Here is a 17,627-nt window from a genome sequence, read left to right on the forward strand (position 1 = left end):
TGCTTTTATTTTTATTTTTTAAAAAGAATCAAATTTAATTCTTAGGTTTTCATGCTATAACATTATAAAAACGACTTGAGGGTGTTTGGCAAACCCCTCCGCACTGTTCACCAACCCACGGCATTGTAGATTGGATTGGGCGCCAAAGACAGTTAGAAAAAAAAGCAGACTGTTGCACGCTGACAGGTATGGGTTTATTATCAATATTTTCTATTTTACCCCTTTAGCATTGTAAACAATTCCTATTTTGTCCTTTGAAAACACCCACACAAAAATATACCCAAATTTTTCCCCCCCCCATCTCACAACATAGTGAGAAACTTCCTCTTCCCCAAATTTTCCCCCCCATCTCATAGCACAGCGAGTAACTTACTCTTCCCCAACAACACTCACTCCTTCCTCCTCCTTCCATCTCCTTCCTCTTTCCGCCATTCTCTTTCTCTTTCCCCCATTCTCAGTCTCGGCATATAGGAGGATCAACAAGGAAAAGGAATCAACCACACCTTCATTGGCTTGGTGACTGGGTTCTGTATCTGAACCTGTGCGCCGCCAGTGAGTAAATCCTCTGTTCTTTGTTCTTCGCACTCCAGTTGGTTGTACTCTTCGTACTAAAAAAACCGACTAGATCTATTTTTCTAATATGCCTCAAGACAGTACGAGACAAGCACAGATACATCTCTGGACCAGATCGACGACCAAGGTGAGTGTATTAAACTTCCTTTGTTTTTTTCAAGCTTGTGTTTGCTGTCTTGTGTGGTTTGTGTATCGTGTGCTGCACAAAATTACTTGTATCATAGCCATTGGTTGAATCCTTTTGGATGTTTTTTTATATTCTGAAATTTCTATTTTTTGGATCAGTTTGTGGCTAGAAATTGGAAGAGTGGACTTCACTTTGAATTTGGTGAAAGCCCACCTATAAAGTTAGTATTTTAATAGTTTTTAAGGCTATTATATGCTGATTTGATCAGTTGTCTATTCCATGCATTATATGCATAGGTTGGGTCCTATGTAAGATAGATGTATTTGCCACCATATTGTGTTATGTTCGTAGAAGATGCACGCCAAAACCTCAGTGTTGTGCTTATGTGTGTGGATCCACTAGAAAAATTCTCTAGTTATGCCAATAAACTCAAGCTATTTAGGATTTCCACATATGCCATGGTTATATCTTTGATGAGGACATCTCTGCCCGTTGAGGTGACATACTTTCTAGGAGTATATGTGCATTCACACACAAACAGAGCATATGTTTATTTTTCTTGTTTTGCTTGCCTTTTTTTTTTTTCTTTTTTTGTGTTATGTTTTACTTTTAGCTATTCAGTTATCTTCAGTTAACATCTCAAGTTATTAAGAGCAATTTTCTAGGATAAATGTTCCTTTGTATCAGAGAAGCCTTTATAATGCAAGAGTAACTACCTTAAAAATTCTCTGGTTATGCCAATAAACTCAAGCTATTTAGGATTTTCACATATGCCATGGTTATATCTTTGATGACGACATCTCTACCTGTTAAGGTGACATACTTTCTAGGAGTATATGTGCATTCACACACAAACAGAGCATATGTTTATTTTTCTTGTTTTGCTTGCCACTTTTTTTTTGTGTTTCAAATGTTTTACTTTTAGCTATTCAGTTATCTTCAATATAACATCTCAAGTTATTAAAAGCAATTTTCTTGGATAAATGTTCATTTCTATCAAAGAAGCCTTTATAATACAAGAGTAACTACCTTAAAACTACGGGAAGAACTTCTGGGGTGCAAAACCCATATAATAATTAGTAGTTGGTTGTTTCTAAATTTGTAGAAATTGATTGAGAGTCAGAGGTTTGGAGGCTGGTAATTTGAGTTTGTAGCTTGAAAGAAATTTCCAGAAATGTTGATTGTTTGTTTGTGAGCATTTGTTGCTTTTCTCTAGCATTTGTCTCTGAAATCCTTGAGCTAAGTGTAATTGGTTGAAGAAGATGGTTGGGGCCACTGAAGTAATGCCTAATGCGGATTCCAATGGGTCAATTCTGAGTATCAAATGGTGCTTTAGGGAACTATGACAACTGATTTGCAAATGTTGATTGCTTATATAATGACATTGATAAACCATGGTTATTACTTCATTACTGTGACACTTTATTTTTATTTTCCTGAAGAAATTTAACTTGATTTTTTGGCACACTTGTGATAAGAGGTTATTTGAAGTATATGGAAGGTTAAGTATGACAAATGAGACCTTGTCTTCTAAAAAATAAGAAAAATAATGAAAATGAAATATAAGTACAAAGGTACAAACAAAACGAAGGCCTAGCTTCCTATTAGTTTCAGTGACTACTATATTTGGGAGGTTTGTTTTGTTAAAATCTTTATGCATGAAATGAATTTTTGAGGGATTGGCATATTTAAAACTTCTGATTTTTTTTTTTTAATTTTTTTTTACCTTTTTTTTTTTTTTTTTTTTTTTTTGGCAGAGAAGTTTAAACCATTTCTTTAGATCCGTCGAGCATATTGGTAAATACTAGAGAGTTGGTTGTTTGTGCTCAGCTATTGAATTGTATAGTTGTTGAGATTCGTTAGTATATATATAAAGAGATATAACATTTTACGTTAAAGTGTGTTAGCGACTATATTGTATGGTATGAATTATGTTAATGCCAAATACCAAAATTACGAGTATTTAGTATTGGCTATATGATAATGTAAACCATAGATATTGGGGGCTCTCTTGAATGTAGTGGCATTATTATAACTTTTTATAGGGTATTCTAAATCACTAATACGAATATTTATTATCTTTTAGTATGGTGGGTATAATCTATAACCACGCCACCTGACACAAGCACACCAAGTGACACATCCACAGGTAGGCAATCTTCTTTAACCATCATGTTGCTTATATTGCATGTGTTTATGTTAAGATATAAACACAAATTTGTGTTCATTATTTTAAACTTATTGTCCAACATTCTATAAATGTATTCGTAGATGTCATACTGTACTACACCACGCAAGTCACCACGGAAGGTGGGTCAAGGTGTCCCATCCCCTAAACAGTTCCCTGACCCTCCCAACAATCAGAAATGGGAACGAGAGCATGAGGTAGAAGTGCTCGAAGTTCTTATGAGTCTCCAAGAACAAGGTATCCGACCACCTTATAGGAGTTTCTTAATACCTCGCATAACCCATAAGCTCAACAAACGTCTGGTGGATGGCAGTAGCTACGTAGGCAGCTAGGTATCTCGGAAGATTGGTCATTTGAAAGACCTGCATAAGGATTACACCGACCTGATAAATCAGCTACATGACACAGGGTATGGATGGGATGACGATCTGGGGATGGTTGTACTGAGTGCCGATAAATGGGAGCATTTTTGAGCGGTATGACAGTACAAATTACAATAAAACAGCATATTGTTATACCAATTGACCTATTATTACTATATATGCCTCTAATTGTTGAATGTTTTTATTTGACATTCTTCCAGACACCGGGGTTGTACAAGTACTACAAATTCCAGAATGGGCCACCTGCGAACTAGGATAAACTATGTGTCGTATTTGGGTCAACATCCACTGGAAAGTTGCGGTACGCTAGCACACAATCCCCTCCTCGCCCGGATCTTAATATCTCACCTGCAATCGTGGATCTAACGGAGCCCCATCCATCTCCCCCGCTAGTGTCACAAAGGAAAAGGAAGGGAAAGAGGAACGCATCTCCAATAGAGTCATCGTGGAGCAACAAGCATTCATCACTTGGCATTGAAATTTTTGAAATGGTTATGGATAAATTAAACTTCTTGCAACATAGCTATCAAAAGAAATGTAATCTCAATGATGGTGGACATTCACATGCAGACGCTACCTCGAAAGCGGTCCCCCTTGCACAATCACCTTCGGAAGATGTCATGGACATAATTAACGTCTTATCAAAGGAGGTTTCATTGCCTCTAAACGCGTACCTTCGGGCATGTGATGCATCATGGATTCAGAAAATAAGGCAAAGATAGTCCTTAAAATGAATGACATTGTGCAACGCCAGTGGCCGCTGAATTTCATTCAGCCTGGAGATATATTGTATGTGTTGTTGACTACTGTGACATCAATCCTAACCGTGTGTACTAGTTTTAATTTGTATTTTTCATGATGCTTGCATGACTTAATGACTGTGTATGCTAATGATATTCGTGCTTACTTGTATTGTTGAATGGTTGCTTATTCCCTTTTAGTGTGTTGGATGATAAGTTTAATATATATCTACAAAGTTTTGTTTGTTGCAGAAGTTGTTTATTTTAATGTTGTTTGTAATGAATGTTGAACAACTATTTGACGTTATGCATTTGGTGTTAGCTTTATTATCGCTATGAATGAACCTGGAATGTCAGGTGCGAACGTTGGGTTCATACATTGGGAAGATAGTCTCGATCCATTTCCCGATTTAGACTCAAAGAGCTCAAGTCTGGAGATGATGATGACATTAATACGGATCCACAACTTATGGAAGAGTTGGAGATGCTGCTAATCCGCATGTTGGAACTGGTGAAAGAATACTACAAACAGTTAGCGCACCCAAAGGTAGTGAGGGTAGCAAGCAAACGACAAAGGAATTCAAAGTTAATTGGCCCTATGTGGGTACACTGGGTGCTTACACATCCAAACGAAACTACATGCTACGAGCGATTTTGGATGTCGCCATGGACATTCTTAAACTTATGCAACACTTTGAAAATGAATGGTTTTCTACGAAGCAAGTAGCTGCATTTTATCTAGTTATGGCACATGCCCACAAGCAAAAAGATGTAATTGATAGGTTACAACGCTCGTTAAAAACAATAAGCAAGTATGTTAATGCAGTTGCGATCGCGATGTGCTACCTTGGGAAAACAATCATACAACCACTTCCAATGCAGGTGTCTCACCCATACATCACGACAAATAGCTTGTACTATCCGTGGCTCGCGGTAAGGCTCTATTAACCTTACTACTATTATATTTTGTTCTTTAACCTTCAAGGACCAAAAATTGGTGTATTAATGTTTTACCCAGTATCAATCTTCTTCTCTTTGTTTTTTGGGGAAACTTCACTAAGGACTCCCAAACTTTCACCCGTTTTGAAATACCCCCCCTGAACTTCAAAATATCTCAATTTAGTCCCATGAACTTTTAATTGCTTTCAATTTGGACCCCTCTATCAGATTTTAAAAGTCACATGACGTTTATACCCCTGACTTTTGTATAAAATTCCAACTTCTAAAACATTTTTTTAAAAAACAAAAAAACAAAAATTACGGATATCTTGGTCTTTTTTAAAATTTTTAACGGCTAAAATTAACGGAAGAGTCCAAATTGAGAGCAATTGAAAGTTCAAGGGACTAAATTGAGAGATTTTGAAGTTCAGCGGGGTATTTCAGAACGGGTGAAAGTTTGGGGGTCCTTAGTAAAGTTTCCCATTGTTTTTATTTTTTATTTTTTATGTAAGGTGCCTAAGTTACTCACTTTTTTTTTTTTTTCTTAATCGGCTATTCAAAACTATATATATGTCATTATTGAAATAAGTTTTTGTTCGTTATTTTTAGGATTGCGTTAGGGCGATTGATGACACTCACGTAAAAGCAAAACTGCGAGATGGCAATAGTGTGCCATATTGAGGGCGAAAGTCAAGCACAACACAGAATGTCATGTACATGGTGGACTTTTACCTATGCTTCACATACGTCTATGCCGGTTAGGAGGGTAGTGTACATGACTCGCGGGTTTTCTTCGAGTGTATTAACGACCCCAAGGTCCGCTTTTCCACCCCAGTCGAAGGTACAATATAAATACTTACCTTTGCATGAGCTATGTAAGTTGATTCGCTGTTGTACTCTGTATGTCTTACGAAAATGTCTTTTGTGTTGCAGATTATAATTACTTGGTGGACTCTGGATACGGTTGCTTCAAGGGGTTTCTACCCCCACACTGGAATAATATATACCATCAGGAAGCCTTTCGTAAATCAGGGGTCAAACCGAGGAATGCAATGGAATTGTTTAACTATAGGCACTCCTCCCTTCGGTTAGTTGTTGAAAGAACGTTTGGTATATGGAAGGCTCGATTTAATATATTCGAAGATATGCCCCCTATCCGATTGAGAACCAACGACTGTTCGTGGTAGCATGTTGCGCAGTTCACAACTTTATTTGCAGGGATGAAGGTCAAACTGATCCATTATTTAAGGAAGATCTACAACAGATGTACGGACAAGATTGGGTTGATGTGTCATTGCGTAATAATATGCCAAGGACTCAGTACGTAGAGCCAGGATTACGGCTAGACCAAACGAAGGCAAGCAAAGAATACATGATTGTGTAACGAGCCATAGTGGCGGAGCACATGTGGAGTACAGTTCATGGTGGATAGTTAGTTCTCTGTTATATCATTTATTAGTTTGTTTTTTTTAAGATTATATATGTTTTGTAAAATTTTTATTTGCATTAGTTTGTTATATCATTTATTAGTTTGTTATGCACGTCCTGATTATATCGTTAATTTGGTGGTTTGATGTTTAGCGAAACCCTATTTTGTAGGTGTTGCTCCTTAACCGGCTACTATTTTTATTGTAATGGTTTTATACGGCATATATGTACCTACATTGAATATATTTCCTTATCATAGTAATTTTCATATGTGAAACGTATTTTGTTTATAAAGTGTCACATAATTATAACAGACAGTAGTAAATTACTAACCAAAAATTGTATTCTACAATGTAAGTACTCATTCCAACTAAATTACAAGAACTAAACCCATAACAGTAAAGTGGACTAACATATCTAACAGCAAAGTAGACTAACATATCTAAAATGACAATATATGTTTACAACTATCGCCCGATGATTCGCCAGGAAGTATGATTGGAGCCAACATAATTCCTAGGAGTAATGCAAATAAAGCAATAACAATGAACTGCAACTGCAGAATGGTTGCATCTTTGTTGTGAATTTCATGACATAACAATTCATTTTGTGCAATTAACGCAGGTATAAGATTGCAACAGCCTTCACAGACGGGGTCATCAAACCATTCAAAAAACCTGCAATACGGCTCACCCGTGCCATACTTTGGGCAGCTGAAGTATCGTCTACCGGGATTTTTTTCCGACAGTGCGGTTTGAATGTATGAGACCAAGCCGCAGAAGCAACGTTTGGTTTTGTTGAGACTGTGTGTGAAAGCAGTGGATGAGATTTCCGACATCTACAAAGGTCAATAACAAACCTCAATAAGGCGCTTTAACATATATACAGAAGTCTGTTAGGTCTTATCATTCGGATGATTACAAAATATAAATATAAGAATTTTTTCGGTGTCGTTCGAAAAATATGGTTCCTATCACTACAATGGTAATCAATATTTTTGTAAGCAATGATACATGAGCTCCCAAATGCAATCCCAATAAACCAAAGAATCCCAAAAAAAAAAAAAAAAATACTAATATTAAAAAATTAAAAAAGCAAACCCATCTAAGAAAGCCAGCAATCCATCCAAGAAAAAATTAAACAAAAATAAATTTAAAACAGCATAGGAGCCTACATTTTAAGAACAAATCCAGAAACACGTTTCACAAAAAAAAACATCTACATTTCAAACCCGACACAGGGACCAATCACACACACACCCACAAATTCATCATTCGTTTTCTTGTTGCACAACATGATTCAGATGTTTTCTGAATCATGTTAGGATAAATATATGCGAACCCATATTCCATCATGGTTGGCTCACAAGATATGGGTTCGCAATATGGCTCATTTGGTTCAAAAAACATGTGAGCCAAATTGTGAACCCATGGGTTCACATTAAATTGTATATGTGAGTCAAATAGCGAACTCTAGCAATCATGTTGCGAGCCAAATTGCGAACCCATTCCTCTTACATCACAGCAAAATAAAGATTTAATTTTCATTGTTGTAGTCCATTCCTAAACCAGCAACCAAACCAAATCAAAAACTAGTATTTCCTATTTCACTACTTAATTAATTGTACTTATAAACAATTAATTAAAAAGAGAATTATCCAAGAACAAGCTATCAATCTAAATATGTAATTTGGATTTTTAGCTGGGTCAGTGCAGTATATCAAAATTAACAGGGCATCATCAAATAAAAAAAAAAGTCATGAAGTAATAAAAAAAAAAAAAAATTAGAACAAAGCATCAAATTTTTTCTTTTCACCGTTGATAATGTGGGGGTGGCTAGCCACCCCATTTTGGCCAAGCCACCCCTTTTTGTTTTTTTTTTTTAACAAGAAGAACATAGAAGAGCATAAAACCCAAAAAAAAAAAAAAAAAAAAAAATCAAAATGCTGGCTGAATCGATCTCTCTGAAAAATTAAGCAAACCTTGATTTTTCATATTGATCGGGGAGATGTCCGTAGTGGCTGTATGGAGCTTTCCATCGGCATAGCTAGCTTTTAAACTGTTGAAGAACAATGAGGGAGCAAGAAGAGGAAGAAATGATGAACTGCGGAAGAAGGAATGAGGGAGCAGGACGAGGAACAGTGCCGTGAAGAAATGAGATTTCATTGGTTTTCTATTTTGCCATATGGGCATATTTGTCTTTTACTATCAATTGGGTTCTCCCATACAAGCATGCTACATGTGTGCAGCAGTAGCATAGTCAAACTCTTTCACTCGAGGAACAGTGCCGTGGGTCTTGGGGAAAGTGCTGTCATTTGACAAACAAGGCCCTTGAGATGGTGTTAAAAAGCTTAAAAAATACTTTTAATACATAAAACATAGTGCCTTCTAATCTTTCCCATTAAATCTAAAACAAGGAAAATATTCCTTATCTCTTTGTTTTCTAACAAAAGATTTGAATTTCTTCTTGAAATTGGTATTCCCACAAAGCTACATGCGATTACCCAATATATTGAGGTTATTTCGACTAACGATAGGTCTCACTCTTTAATACATCTAAGTAACCTACACTTCACATTTGAGTTTACAAACTCCTCAAGATTTAGAATAAATGTTATAAGTCGGCGTGCATGTACATCATTTGTTATGACAATATTAACAAATGATGACTCACGTGGTCCTATTTGGTGTATGACATAAACTTGTCAATACCCCAACATATTAACCTGAAGCCTATCTGCTTCCATGACCAAGATAAGTCATTTGAGGCTTAATATGTTATAGTTTAGATGCAGTTTCTAATTCTATTTACGACTACGAACAACAGGTTTTATAAGTTACAAGGACCTTTGAGTATAATCTTCTGTGATACCCACATCATCACTCAAATATGATGCATCTTAAGGATTTCACATGCATATAATTGGACAATACACAATCACACATATATGTCATGTAAGAATATAAGTGTACATGTATATTGTTCTATAATAATCAAAATATTATCCAATCAATTGAATTTTTGGACACCATTTCCAACATATATGTCCAAGCCGTTCTTTGATCCCAATAAATACAACCCTGTGTTGACCCTCACGTCAATATAGGTGCATATAACCAGGGGTGGAACCAGGACTTTTAGTATGGGGGATGAAGGTACATAGATATATATAATTTCTCTATATATATACGTTTGTGCGTATTTATGTAAAATAAAAACAAAGAAGTCTCAAATTTAATTTCATAATAAATCATAAGTCATTAATATATACAAAAGTTATGTCTATAAAATTATTTTAGAATATCTATTAATCATAACACACAAGGGCAACTTACAAAACTAAAGCAAATCATGCGGGTAAAGACAGTTCTAGTCATTTTATGGAAAAAATATAAAAGGTTACCTTCCTAAAAAAAAAAATTGCTGTAGTCGAATAGCCTCTGCCCTTGTAGGAAAAAAACAAAAAGGAAAGAAATCTATAACTCTCCCAAGAACCTTATTGGTTCTCTACACGATATACACACATAAAAAACGAAAATAAAATAAAAAAATAAAAAAACAGATAAAGCCTTACAGAGTGCCGAATTCCTTACGGGAGCTTTGGAGGTTCGATGGCAGAGTTGCGGAGAAGAGAGAAAAAAGGTTCAACTTTTTTAGCTGTTTAGCAATGAGCAATAAAATGAGAGGCTGAATCCAAAGAACAATAACTTTCATTTGTTATAATTTGAGTAGAGGAAAGGATGATAATATGACTATATGAGAAGAGACACTTAGGTAATGAGTTTGATGGCAGTCGGCAGAGAAGAGACATGACGCTAGAGTCTAGATAGAGTTCAAAGCCAAGTAAAGTTGCTTCAAAATCTCAAACCAAATTAGAGATCTTGTTAGAAGCCAACGAGTAGGTCTATATGGAGACATTTTTGACAAATTGTAACTTTTTTATAGAATATTTTTATCTAAAAACTTCAATTTGTGAAAACTAGTTACAAAGTCAGATTTTTTTGTGAATTTTTTTTTCTTAAAAGTTTCATACTTCTCTCTGTAGCTTAAGAAAAGCTGTCACTGCACTTGCAGCCTGCTATGCTATCTTGTCTATGACCTCAAAAAAAAGACTAGGAGCTTTGTAGGTTTCTTTGCTAGGAGAGCCAAGAGGGGAGCAAAATGGAACAAAAATATTATTTGGGAGGACAAATATAATATTTTAGAGGGACAAACTTGAAAAAACCATATACTTTGGGGGAAATTTTAAAAATTTTGGGTAGGTCCGCCCCTGCATGTGACATCAGCTCCTTCCTTAGTACTTGTAACAAGACAAAATGATGATCAAAACATCGGATTGTCTTATAACAAGACAAAAGCTTTCATTGCAAATAAACCAAATAAAACACATGATAAAACACGAAGATCGTGTTCTACCCCCAAATCAAACGTACATGCAATTTATATAAAGAAAATAAATTACAATGCTCAATATTAACACAACCAAAAAAACTTCTACACAAAGATTTGTTGACGAAGTGGAAAACTCTTTGAACTAATCAAAAGAAAAAATCACTCTGGGGCTGCCAAACCCTGAAAATCACTATACAAAATTCAGATTACAGATAGTAGAAAATACTCACAAACCCTTGTAAATCTCTAGACTCTGTAAAATCAACAAGCATCCAGCTTGTCTCTTAGCTGATCATCTTCATGGAGTGCATTTTCTCACAGACCCTTCGGTAGACTTCTTCACGATTGTAGAACAAATAAGGTTGTAGATTGTGGAATGATGATCAACATATCAAGAGAAGGACAGTCCGAAGCTTTCACCACGTCCTCTCTTGGAAATCAACTCACGAGAACTAATAGCTCAAAGGAAAACCTTTGTGACTATCGAGAAAATCACCCAAAAAGTCGAAAAATGACAGAAAATGGAACTTATATGAATGAAATTTTATACATCAAGTCTTAACGGGACTCATTTCGCATCTCCCATTAAGTCTTGATGAACAAAATATGCAGATCTGGAATTAGTCAAGTCTTAATGCGAAATGAGTCTCGTCATGACTTGAAGAGTAAAATTATCTCAGCCCTGTCACGAGCCCGTCATGACAACCATCTAATGGGAAATAAAATAAAAAAACAAAAACTAGTCAGGGTATTTTGGTCATAACATTTTCACCCAAACTCCAAATGACGCAAACTCAATGGCTTTGGAAAGCTCTTCCCTGATCTACAACTTTGTCTCTAATGAGCTTCTTCAAATTTGGACATTTACTAGTTTAAAAATGGCTATCAAAGTTCTACAGAAACCAACTGGGTCATGACGGGAATTCAGTTCCGTCATAATGAGAATTGTGCAGTAACTTACTGCCAGCGCGTCAGGAGCACATCATGATGCCCATGCGATGGGAAAAAACATTCCTAAGTGACCCAATCACTTCCAAGTGATGTTTGGGTGATTTTTTGGTACTAGAATATTATAGAACACTTCCGTAAACATATCCAATGCTTTTTCAAGAGTAATGAGAAGATAAATCATAGAAGAAAACCAAGATACCATGGAAACTATACACCACGTCTTGATGGGCATCCAACGGAGAATGAAATCCTTTTTCACATCTTAACGGAAAATGAATCGCGTCATGATGTGGAGAGTAAAACCTTTGCATTCCCATCATGTCCACGTTCTAATGCCTCATCCAACGAGGTAGCCGAGAGCAAATCATAAAGTCTCATCATGAGCCTGTCCTAACGCCTATCTAACGAGAAAGCACCAAAAACCTCTTTTCACTTACAATCTTCACCTTGATACTTGAGGAAGATAAAAGGGTTATAAGTAAAGTTTTGTATATCGAATAAGGCTAATGTCAAAAACCTAACAACACACTTACAATTTTTGTCCCCAACCTCGCTCACAAGGGTGCCATCCTTGTGTGTGTGAGTTATGAATAAGGTGCTTCTGTCAGGGCCTCTCCTTGATCTAGACTCCTACATATCACTGATTTAAAAATACACGTAAACAAAATAAATGGCGTCAAAAAACATCTAATGCATGATCCTATATATATATATATTTCAATGTGTACCTCCTCATCATTAAGTTGAGCGAAGCTCTTGGACCTAGACGTGTGGTTTATAGTTTGCATGGCCTGATGTTCCTTACTTTTTTGTGCCTTCAACTACATATTATTAATAAAATAGTTATACATAGAAGCCTAACAAATGTCGGGATGGTATATAGATGCGTTGTTACCTGCACTTCGAGATCACAAAAAGTATCGAAATCAACCTTCAAAAGCCTCCCAATCAGTAATGCAATTAGGATTAGCTGTCACAATGACAATTTTTGTAGACTCACCTGGTTGTGTAGTGACCCAAATAATTAACTAAACATAGGTAGCTTAGTTAGAGGATTAAGATGGACTTTGGGTCACTAGGAACAGTTAGAAAGACATTTTGAGAATTTCAGACTTTCGGAACGGGGTAATCAACAAGGGGAACTATGAGTATACACCCATGCCCTAGGCCTCATGTGTTTGTTGTATTCCATTGATTTATGCTTTCTTAAAGAACAACTTAGTATACACCCATGCTAAATCCTTTAAGAAAGAAAAGAGTTAGAATATACACTTATACTTAATTCGTTGCTTAAGGAGATCAATAACTTAAGGAGTATACACCCATGCCCTTAGGTTGGCAAACATTAAATATACTGGTATGATTGGTGCATTGACATATTGTTATCTTAATTAGTCTGATTAGTGGTAGATGTCGAATCCCTAACATTTTCATTTATCTTTATCTCTTTTCATAATATCAATTTCGTGACAAGAACCCGCAAAGGTATCTTTTCTCACTTTATTAAGCTCAGGACTCGATTATCTAAATTGACTTAAATAACTAATTCATACCACATGCATATTGATCAGACACATTCATATGAGGAATTCAATTAAGTAGGAAATAATCAAGTTAGATATACCAAAATATGATTGTAGCAAAGACGCCAATATTGAAATCCCAAAAAGATATGATTAAGGCTTCAATCTAGCCCTTAACTAATTACACATAATTAAAATAAAGACTAAAAATAAAAGGAAAAGAAGAAACCGAAAAGCTACTGGAAGTAGCCTCCAAATTCTCCTCTCTGAAGTTGTGTGTGTAATTGTGAGGCTTAGAGGTCTATTTATAGGTTTAGAAAAATCCTAGAAGTCCTAGAAACACTAGTAAACTAGTAGGTCTAAAGCCCTAGTTCAACTAGGACTTGGGAAACCTAGTTTGGGAAGGAAAAGGAGTCTTGCCATGTGTCTGAATTTTCTCCAGCGCCAGAATGCCCTCGATTGCATGGGTGGTGCGCTCGATCGCACTCCTGCGATCAATCTCTGGTGTTGGGCGTTCGAGCGCATATGAGCTCGAGCCTAGGCAATGTGCGCTCATGTGCACCAGTTACATGACTCGAGTATGAACTTCCTCACTTCCAGAATTTCCCAAAATTGCTCTTTAAGCTTGAATTTTCCAGAATGCTTCATTTTCCTCAAAAACCAATAAAAAGACATAAAACACAAAAATGAAGTAAAATTGCACAAACTAACAAAACTAAGGGATTAACAAATATAAATTAATGGGCTAAAATATGAATAATTTAGCACATAACACACTCCCAAACTTATATATTGCTAGTCCCTTAGCAATACGAAACTAAAAACAAAATGAAAAAATAGAAAACAAAAAGATAAATTCATCTTTCGTGGGATGTACGATTGCATTTAGCATATGCAACAAGCCTTTTAACCCCTAGGCATTTCCTAGAGGACGAGTGAAATCTCGTGAGGGTTTTTCAGGAATATTACCTACAAACATTATGCAAAGTTCATGTTATCCGAAAATTCATTCATTAGCAAGCTTAAAAAAATGAACTTCATCTTCTCAATGAATTGAAATTTTAAAGTTGAATCACTTATGAAAGACAAGTTAAGGCATCACAAGTTCGAAATAGTATATAGTGAACTAGCATATAAATATGAAGCTTCCAATTGTTTTCAATGTGCAGTGTCTCAATATCTTAAAGTTTACTGAAATTCCCATCAAAATGAATAACTATTGCATAACTTTCTGTTTCTTTTTTTTCTTTTTCTTTTTTTCTTTTCTTTTTGGTCAGGCTGTGCAATGTTAGGTTCCCTTAAGCTTTCTAATTGACCCATGTAACGAGTGTTAAGTCAATCATTCCCAAACTAGATGGTTTTAGGGCATTAGGTATAAGGACACCCCTAAGAACTTACTAACTCGAATAAAAAAGGCTACGAAACCAAACTAACCATGACATTAACCAAATCAAAGTTCTTCACCTTTTAACGTGAACATTCATTGCTTAATGAGGCAAGAGGTCCAGTTACTTAGTAAAAAGCTTATCAATGATCAAATTTTTTTATTTTTTACTATGCCAAAGTATCCAACCAATAAGTCATCCAGTTTCACCCAAGAAATCGAAACATAAACATCAGACTCTCATGTCATACCCCACAAATTATGTGCTAATGTGCTTGTGTCAGATCAGATCAAACAGGTGAATTCTCAGATGCCTAAAGTAAGTAACCAAACTGAAAAACTTTATCATCGAATCATGTGTTCAAAATTTTAAGCTCACCAATGAAAATTAAATAACAATTTTTAAGATCAACCAAAATTTTTAGACAAAACATGAACATGCATTTTTTTTTTCTAAAATGGGACAAAGTGTGTGTAAAATGTCTCATATACTTCCAAACTTAAATTACACATTGTCCCAAATGTGTGAATAACATGGAAATATCTTACCTGGGAGATGGAAAAACTAGCTAAAATGGTATGGCTCGTAGCACACCCCCAAATTTGAACGTGAACACACTTGTCCTTGAAAAACAAAACACTTAAACAAATAAAAATGAAACAAAAAGAAACTAAAGATAAACACCAAAATAAACTGAAAAACAAATAGAAGAATAAAAGGATAATTTGTGGGGTGCCTACCATGAACGCTAATTTTAACGTCTTTAGCCAGACTGTGGTCCTCCCCTCACTGCTGTCCTAAAGAAGATGCCCCCAAAGGTGGTAGTAGTCGGGCTAGAATGGACCATAGCAATACATCTTGTGCTTGTAATATTTCTCCTTGCTTTTGTAGTAGTTCTTCTTGCGCCTTTAAACGTTGTGCAACTAAGAAGTTGTCCTCCCGAGCTTCCCGTCTCTGGTCAGCTAGCTCATACCGGAGGAATGAAAACTCATCACAAATGTACTGGTATTGTGATATGCCCACGGTGATGGTCTCCTCTTCCCCTGCCTGTTCAACTGCAAGGTCATCCGTGTCCATTGGCTCCGCTTTGTCTACTCTCTCTGCCTGAGCTGCTGACACCCGAGGTACCCTTGGCATGTGTAATTGGCTTTGGTTCCACTGGATTCTACCAAATTTTGGATGTTCTTTGACAAGTCCATCTGCCAAGGTGCCCTTAATGCCATTCTTCTTAAGAATATGAGTGAGTAAAAATGGAAAAGGTAACCCCCATTTATTTGTAGTGCCAACTCCTCGTACATGCACCCCGTCCCAAAATTTATAAATCTAGCTCTAGATGAGTGCATAAATGGAACACCAAAAACTTTTAAGAAAGGTGTAAAGTGCTTGGAGGAACAGATCTTTCTCTGAATTTTATGTTCCAAGGGGGATGCATAGAGATGCAGAATAGAGTCCATAAGCCAAAGTCGTGGAGGCATTTTGGCCCTGCTGCCAGCATTGTTGTGCTTGTCTGCAAACTACCCTTCACACATGTCCTTAATGATTTCTGCAACGTAGAACCTGGGAGGTTGCTCTTCAAACGGTGCATCTTCTAGAGGGTGCTCATCATTGCCCTTTAAAGCAATGGCTATGTCGGTGGATGTCACCTCAATATCCCTGCCTTGTACTGATGAGGACATGACACCCAGCTTGGTGTAGTTGTAAGAGATGCTCATAGAACTGTGTGATGAGGCATTCGTAGGCAGTGGAAGTGACGGGCTTGAACAATCTCGTCAACTCACGGAAATTAAACTCTTCTACCGTCCATTTAGTAGCTTCAAAGTGCTTGAAGTCGTCTTCTATTGCAAATGTCATCTAAAGAAGCTCCCTCTGCCCAAAAGTGGGTTAGGAGTCTGTGGCTTGAGTTTCAGAAGACCAAGAAGACAAAGCTCGAGCTCTAGGCATTGTTCAGATTGGTTCAAGACTTGTGTCGAACAGGTGGCATGCACTCCCAAAACCAAGTGGTGTAAAACCACTATAAAAATGGCTCCAACCCCCTACAAAATATATAAAACCAACACAAAAGATGAAGCACTATCTATAGCTACAGATTATGCTTGTCAAAACAGAGAAAAAAATTGGAGTAAATGGAGAAAAACGTAAGTACGGGGCAGGGAGGTAATGGGGAGATAAGAGCGAAAGAGGGATGAAGGGAGGGGTTGGTGGAGTGTGCGGCAGTGTGTGGTGGTGTAGAGGTGAACGGAGATGGAGGTTGGCGGCGCTGTACAATGTGTGCTTGGGTGGTTGTGAGACAGTGATGCGACGAGTTTGGGGCGTCTGCTGGGTGTTCACGGCGCTTGGGGGAAATAACAAGGGAAGGGGGAAGTGACCTAAAAATAGGTCACATGCACCTCTATTCAAGTGCGCTCGATCGCACTCGAGCAGAGGTGTGAGTGTGTGCGGGTGGGTTGTGCACGCAGGGGCGCATAGGTGGGAATGTGCTCGAGCGCACAACTAGGTGCGCTCGATCGCACTTGCAGAATCAAAAACCTAAAAATCCGCATGAGAAGAGACAACAAACAAAATAAAAATCTAACCTCTATAAAACAAATCAAAATAAACAACAACCTAAAATTAAAACAAATAAATGATACTTCAACCATATCCATATATCAGACAAGTGCAACACATTGCTGTAGAAATAGAATCAAAGAATGAACATGTAACAACAATGGAAAGGATAAACTTGGATGGATATCATGGTCCCTGGCTTGATGGCGAACTCAAGCGCATGGGCCAGCACTCGAACCTACGAAACTGACTCAATTAGTCGAAATATATGGGATCCGCCAAGCTAACAGAATCCTTATCATTGAAGCGCTTAGTGCTTTTTGACTTTTAAGTTTAAACTTAAAGCACCAGTCTTTTCTTCTCTTTCACCAAAGAGAATAAAATTTACCTACAGAAAGGTAAGTCCAATTTTCAGTAGATCGGGGTGGACCACTCTGAGTCTTCTCAAATA

The sequence above is a fragment of the Corylus avellana genome, chromosome ca11 (assembly GCF_901000735.1).
Source record: "Corylus avellana chromosome ca11, CavTom2PMs-1.0".
Taxonomy (NCBI): Eukaryota; Viridiplantae; Streptophyta; class Magnoliopsida; order Fagales; family Betulaceae; genus Corylus; species Corylus avellana.